The following is a 7758-nucleotide window of genomic DNA, read 5'->3' as shown; positions in this document are numbered from 1 at the left end:
ACAAGCACCGCTCCTGTCTTGGGGATGCAGTTGCACATTCAGGCACCTGCTCAACCACACAGCACACACTGAGGCATCCCCCACTGCACCTCTGAGCCAGGCTGGGCAATAGCTTTACTTCTGGCGTGCTTGTCCCAGCACTGGCCATGCCCAAGCATCATAGTAAAAATGGTGCAAAAAGGGTGACCTGGGAGAAGAGGACAACAAAGCCCACTGCCCACACTCCCAGCGCTGGAAGCAAATAGACTTCCTTCATCATGGTAACGTTTTTTAGAGAGCGATTTGTATCTGGTGAAATCAGGGTCAAAGGACATGGCTGAAAGGATCAGGGACTCAGTCATACCCAAGAAGAAGTGGAAAAAAACTACTGTGCCAGGCAGCAGGAACCACAAACGGTAGTTCTGGTGACAAGGAAAGTCTCCAGCATTTTGGGGACAATGGTTGTGGCACAGCAGATCTCCAAGAAGGAAAGACTGCTACGGGAGAAATGCGTGGGGATCCTCAGGGGCTGCTCCCGCAGAGACAGTGCTGAGCCTCTTCCAGCCATGGTTAGGAGAGACGAACAAGGCTATGTACCACCTGGGGAGGTCACCCTGTCCTTGCTTGATTCCATTTGCGTTTCCTTCAGGGCAACAGACTGCAGGAACAGCTTTGTCAAGTCCAGAAGGAATCGGTTACCCAGGCAAGAGGGAGGAACCAACGGAGTGCTCAGGTAAATCCTTTGTCTCTGTTGGTGTCAGAGGAATAAAATCAACCCCTGCTGCGAGGCCAGGTAACCAGTTTATCCCAGATGAAGGTCTGGCCCTGCCAGGGTGGAGGAGCAGGTGGTAGACCACAGGAAAGAGAACCTGGCAGTGCTCTGACAAACATTTCTGGTTTGTGGGAATGGGCCTTTGCCCTGTAAGGGCTGATTCCTGTTGCAGCTCGTTCTATGTCTGGTAATTCCTGGGTGCATTGGCTGCCCCATCCCTAATTGCCTACTTCAAATGCCCAAGGAGCCTGTTAGTGGAGATCTTATCACATGGCCTTGGGAAGGGAAAGACACAAAGTGGCAGCTGCCAATGTGTTTGCACAATGGAGCTAAGCTACAATAAGACATCCAATAAGGTGAGCATCCCTCTGGTGACAATGAGGGTCAGTTTATTCATGTCACCATGAAATCCCGATGCCATGTCGTCATGTGAAGGACCTACAGCAGTCACTTTGGCTTCAGGAGAACCAGCCTGACATGGGGAATCTGTGCCCTCTGTGATGCATTTCTGAGACAATGCTGGCAGGCCTTTACAGACAGGCCAGAGGATGCCACATCACAGAGAATGCTCTGAGCCCTTTCTGGGGAAGCAAAAGATCCTTGTGGGAAACACCTTCCTCCCCCCCGCCTTGCACAGACCATCTGACTCTCCCTCTGTAGCACTGACCAAGTGCAGCTCTTTGCTTCCTTCAGAAGCACAGATGCACAGCAGCTGTCAGTGAGAAGAGGTGTTGAGCCCAGACATTGACTCCAAGGAGCACCTCGAGTCCTCCAGGGGTGCAAATCACTGAGAGACACTATCAGGAGCATCTGTGTAGCTGTTTCTCCTGTAGATCCTAAGGCACAAGACAGAGGAGATGGGCTTGGGGACTGGGAGTGATCCTCTGGCATGCTGGAAAGGTGTATGAGGTTTCCACGGTGTTGTCCTTCCAAGCACAGGATGAACAAACAGCCATCTGCAATGTCAGACATAACGATGATCATGCCTTGAAGATCGCAAGGTCACAAGTTTCATAGAAGGTGCAAAGAGCTCATCAAGCTTGGCAAGAGGAGAAAAGAGGCTGAGAGGAAGACAGACAGCACTTGCGAGTTACCCTCTAGCAGCTGGGGAAAACCCTGGGAAAGCAAGAGGAATGATCAGAGTGAGAAGAGATTTGCTGAAGCTTGAAAAAAAATTCCTGAAGGTAGAAGTGAAGACAGGACAAAGGCAGATAAAAGTGTTTACGAAGAAGCTGAAATCGGAAGCTGAAGCAAGGCAAAGAGATTGGTGGTAATGGCAGTGGTGTTATTTTGTCTGTATTCTCAGAAAAAGACCTTCTGCAAAACTGGCTTCTGGCATGGGAAAGGAGACCTCAGGGACTGTGACAAAGTGGCAGAAAATTGAGGTCTCCGGTTCCTGACGTATATTTGGTCAGCTGTTGGCAAGATCCTGACACAGCCTGGAAGGCTTGGTGGGGACAGTCAGAGCCTGCAGGCCTTGGGGGAGTTGTTCCTTCAAACCTTTGCAATAGCTGGAGTCTTGGGATGTCCCAAGAGGGGTTTAGGCCAGACACAATGCAGCAGCCAAGTGCAGGCAATGCAGGCAGGGAATGGGGACGGAGAGGGAGGAGACGCAGGCATCAGGGAAAGAGAGTCCCAAGCCCTGAGCTGGGGCATGTGGGTCAGCAAGAATGGTTGCCAGGGTGAGTACAATGCCCAGCAAGGTGAGCACAGAGGGGAGAAAGGAAGGGAGGAAGGAGAGGGAATATAGCTCTGCAGTGACTGGGAGTCCCCCGAGGATGACCGCTGAGCTTTTTGTATCATTTCCATCCTCTGTTGATTTGCAGGCCTGTGTAAGGTGGTAACAATTTGAAAAATGCTACAGGAGTAGAAAGGGGCAGAGGTCTTTCTGGTGCCAGATACACCTCATGCTGTCAGTCCTGCTATTCCCCACCCAGCACATCACATGTTGTGCCTCACTCAGGCCCAACAGTGTCTCACCAACATCAGCCTCAGCCAATGCCTGCTCTGGCTGCAGTATTCATGCGTCTAGAGAGTAAATATACGTGCCCCCCGAGAGACCATCATGTGGCAGCCTATGTCCTTCCAGCTGAGGCAGCTGCCCTACAGATGGTCAGGCTGGAGGCTGACCTGGAGATGTGCCTCTTCCTAATGTTCCCCTGCTCTAAGTAACGCTACACAGAGCCAGGAGAGTGATGTTCCTCTCACTTCCTCTCATGTTATTGCCAGCAGTCTCACCCCAAAAAAGAGTACAATAAACTCAGCTCTTTGCTGATGTCAGGAGCAAGGAAAGGAGAGTCCAGACCCACTGCTGACCCGGCAGCAAAACCCCAATATCGCTGCGGCTCAGCAAAACAGCAGCTGCACTCACTGCGCCTTTCTGTTCCCAGCTGCTTTCTGGGACCTGTGATCCCCAGAACTGAATTCAAGGGAAGAGCGTTGGGGAAATCTTGATCTTGACGAGGCGAGGATGGTGAGGAGCTTCTCATGGCAAAGGTTTCCTCTGTCCGACATCACCTTGGTATTCTGGGCTCTGACAGCTGCCAGTAGCAAGACGTGACAAAGAGAAACTGCACTTGGAGGAAGTAAAAGTCCTCAGAGGACCTGATTCTGGTGCTGGTGCTGAAGCTCCTACTGATGTTGGTGCCGGTGTTGGTGCCACTGTTAGTGCTTCACCTTCACCCCTGACACACATGTCTGGTCCTACCCACAGCAGTTTCTCTGGCTGTAGCCCCGGCTCATCTCCTGGTATCCCACAAGACACAGTAATAAACCTCTGCATACCTGTGCCCGGGCTGGTCAAGCCACCAGGTGCTGGATGGGAACCATGCAAAAGTTTGTATGCTCGCATAAAACCAGGAGATCATCAGCAACGGGGGACTCTGCTGAGGGGACTCTGCTCGGGACCACACTGGCAGAACCGTCCTCAGGTGGCCCTGGGAATGACCGGGCCCCAGACATGCTCCTGGTCTGACCTGAGGGCCTGCAGAGACTACACAGAGAAGGGGAACAGGCAAATGAGCCCAGCAAAATTGTCCTCAGAGCAGCGTTAGTGTTGCAGCAGGGTCAAACCCTCCCAGCAGAAGCCCCCCTGTGTGCATCAATGAGCAACCTTCAGAGAGAGATGTGGGGAGCAAGAGAAAAGCGTGTGGCATGTCCTCTCGCACGGGAGCCCTTGGGCACACTCGGACAAGAACCTTGAGAGCGGTGCCCATTTCCTGACAACTTTGCCACAAGCCATCCCCCAGGAGTGGCCCCGGTGCACATCACCTGGCCGCACGGGATGCCACCAGCACTTGCGCCAAGTCTTCCGCCTGCGCTGACGTGTTTCTGTCCCGGAAATCCTTGGGGCTCTCATCCCGGCAGAAGCTTACAGAAGCCTTTGGATGGGCAAGCACATGGCATAAGCCAGGAAATGAAAAGGCAGCCGTGCAGGAAGCCAGGACACTGCCCCTACCATTAGCTGGGATGGTTTGCATTTGGCATGAGCTTGTCAGAAAATTATTACTTGTGCAAAGGGTGACTCTGGCCTGAGGCAGTGCAGGACTACTATAAAAGACAGCCCTGCGCTCTGCTCTCTCATCCGCTTCTCTCGCCTCCTGCTCCTTGGGAATCAGGTGAGTGTGAAGCCTCTTGTCCTCTCCTCCTCCTTCAAGATCAGGTCTTTCCTCGCTGGATGTCTCAGCTGATGGGGGTTGTCCTAGCCCAGGGCTGGGAGCTGCTTCTCGTGGGAGAGGGAAGGGGAGAGAAGGTCTCGTGCAGAGAGGGGCTGGGACTGCGCTGAGGTGGCTCCTGGGCTTTGAGCTGGGCAGCGTACACTGGGCCAGGAGGTGCCTTGGCTCCTCTGCAGTTGGGTGCAGTGCGGCTTCTCACGTGCTCCCGTTTCCTGCTTCCCCCTGCCCTCTCTCCCAGGTGCACCTCCGGCCCCGAGACATGTCCTGCTGCAACCCGTGTGTGCCCTGCTGCCAGCCCTGTGGCCCGACCCCGCTGGCCAACAGCTGCAATGAGCCCTGTGTCAGGCAGTGCCAGGACTCCACCGTCGTCATCGAGCCGTCCCCCGTGGTGGTGACCCTGCCCGGCCCCATCCTCAGCTCCTTCCCACAGAACACCGTTGTGGGCTCCTCCACCTCCGCTGCCGTTGGCCGCATCCTCAGCTGTGACGGAGTGCCCATCAACTCTGGGGGCTTTGACCTCTCCTGCATTACCAGCCGCTACTGTGGCAGAAGGTGCCCCCCCTGCTAAAGGGGCTGGCAAATCCCAAGGGAGACACCTTGAGGTGCAGGGCTCAGCATCAGTCATGTCGATGCTCTTTTCAGGATAGCTGAACATCTTTGAATTTCTCTCCCTTTTCATTGCTTCAATGGCAGTAACATGTCTCCAAGACCAGCCTGTTGGGGATCACCTACCTCCTCTCCCTCTATGGGACAGGCAGATGGACATCATGCAAGAACTTCTCCACAGCCAACACCACCATCTCTTGATTTCCCCTGGGGCTCCCTGCACTGCTGTCCTCCCCTTGGAGTGACTTTGTTTCCCTCTTTTGACTCATTAAATTTATGCTGCATTCAAGCCTGCCATCCGTGTCGTCCTTCCCATTGTAGACATTCCTCAAGCTGCCAAAGGGGAAGGGTCTTGCTCTGGGGGAAAAGGGGGTGAGGGCACCAGAAGACCCTTCTCCATTCACAGAGAACGGGAGGCTGGGACGTCCTGCAGTGGTTCCTCTTGTAGCCACCATCCCCTGGAGCTGAGAAAGTCACCCCTGGCTGCTCTGCTGCCAGTGACCATCAGGCTGTGCCTTGCTGTGTCTCTGCCCACAAAAGCCCAGAAAGGCAGGAGGCCCTGAGGGCTCGGCAGCCCCATGACCTCCTGAGGAAGAGCGTTCCTCTTGCTATGCTTCAAGATGCAGTGGGATGGCAGGGGTGGGTCTGGGGATCCAGGAGATGCTTTACTTTGCAGAATATCAGGAGTGGTGATGCGGGGAACAGCCCTTGGGATGGCTCAGAGCTGCTGCTCCACTTTCCTCCCCCTCCAACACCCAGAGTAGGGGCCATGGGCAGCACGCTTGGGCAGGAAAAACATCACCCATGCTGCTGACTTTGCTGAGTCTGGAAATTGGAGCTACACATGTCGGAGCTGAGGGCAATCAGCACAGAAATGGAAACACTGCAATGGTGAATTTCTGAGGTAGATCAAATTGCTCTCATACAGAGCTTGTAGGGGAACGTGAAGATTAGCAAGCATGAGGGTACTGGGTGCAATTCCCAAGAGAGCTGCACAGAGCTCTTGACTGCTTCATTGGTGACCCCAGAGAAACTGTGCTCAGGAATTAGCTGACACTGTGGGGGGATGTGGACTTCTCACATATAAACCTCATCCTTCTCTTGGCAGCCTCTGGAGTCTCAGATCCTATTTCCTGCCATCCAAATCCACATACTTGACAAAAGTGTACAGGCAGAAGCAGCATATCCCTCTCCTTTGGGAACATCCCAGCATGAGGACAGACCTGAATTCCACCTCCAGGTGGGATCCAAATCTTATCATTCTTAGCCCGTCCAGGTGGAAAGGGGACTTCTCCTATCTCTTCCAGTACCTCGCAGAGACACTTGTCTACAGGTGCCTCACTCGCTTTGCCTCCTCCTCTTTCCCTCTGGCCCATCTCTCCCTCGAACACATCAGCCACCCACTGCAGAGCAGGTTTTTATCTTAAGGCAACTTCATCAGGCCAGCTTCCTCTCTGGTGTGCCAGCCTCAGCATCTGCAGGCGCAGGGCATCTGGCTCACCCCAGACACAGCCCTTTGCTGCCGTGGGAGCATGTCAGGGCAGCACCTCTCCCCGTGCTGAGCTGGAACTGGTCCCACACCTCCACAGCTGCCCTACAGCGATCACCAGGGACGGGCTGGGTCTTGTCTGACTCTGAGATTGTTTTGCCTTGTAAAGTGGGGAAGCCCTGCAGCTGCAGCAATAGGGATGGTCTCTAGCACATGCGAGAGTGAGTGTCTGCCAGTGTGTGTGTGAACAAGTGCCTGTCTGTGTGTGTCTGTGCGTGCGTTTGTGTACACGGGAGCTTTTGCAGGTGAGCAAGTAAGTGTGTGTGGTGTCAGTGTGCAGGTGTGTGTATGTGTGTGGGCATCTGTGTGTGCAGGCGAGCACATATCTATCTCTGTACACGAGCTTGCACGTCTATCTACATGTAAGTGTGAGTGTGCAAGTGCGCTTGAGCACGTCAACACTGATGTGATGACAAGTCTCAGGACTCTGTGTGTGTGTGTGTGTGTGTGCTTGTGCAGGGGCTCCTGTGCAACTGGCTGTGCATGCACATGTGTTTCATGTGTGCTGACATGTGATGGCATCACGCAATGATAGAATATCTGGAGTCGGTAGGGGCCCATAAGGATCATCGAGTGCAACTCCCTGCTCTTTGCAGGACTGCCTAAAGCTAAACCATATCACCGAGAGCATTGTCCAGAGGCTCCTTGCACTCTGACACGTTTGGTGCCGTGACCGCTTGCGTGGGGAGCCTGTTCCAGTGACCAGCCACCCTCTCAGTGAAGAACCTTTTCCTAACGTTCAGGCTGAACTTCCCTGATGCAGCTTCATTCCATTTCCTTGACCTTTTCCTCTCCATTCCATTGCCTATCACTGGTCACCAGAAAGAGATCAGCACCTCCCCTGCTGCTGCCCGCCTTGAGGAAGGTGCGGACTGTGATGAGGTCACCCCTCAGCCTTCTCTTCTCCAAGCTGAACCATCCAAGTGACCTCAGCCACTCCTCATAATTCTTGCCCGCAAGACCTTTCACCATCTTGGTCACCCTCTTCTGGACACTCTAAGAGTTTGATGTCCTTCTTATGTCGAGGCTCCCAAACCTGCACACGGGACGTGAGGTGGGGCCGCACCAGTGCAGAGTGGGACAATCACCTCCCTCGACCGGCTCGCTGTGCTCTGCGTGATGCACCCCAGGACACCGTTGGCCCTTTAGGCTGCCAGGTCACACTGTTGACTCACAGT

General features: G+C 54.0%; 1 pseudogene; it reads left to right on the top strand.

Annotated features, from left to right (window-relative positions):
• The first annotated feature begins 4235 nt into the window (after positions 1 to 4235).
• Positions 4236 to 4993, top strand: LOC141970408 (feather keratin Cos1-1/Cos1-3/Cos2-1-like; annotated as a pseudogene).
• Positions 4994 to 7758: the final 2765 nt, after the last annotated feature.

This window comes from Athene noctua, chromosome 25 (assembly GCF_965140245.1).
Source record: "Athene noctua chromosome 25, bAthNoc1.hap1.1, whole genome shotgun sequence".
In the NCBI taxonomy this organism is placed as follows: domain Eukaryota; kingdom Metazoa; phylum Chordata; class Aves; order Strigiformes; family Strigidae; genus Athene; species Athene noctua.
Note: the sequence above shows the minus strand (reverse complement) of the source record. Positions and strands in the feature narration are given on the sequence as shown.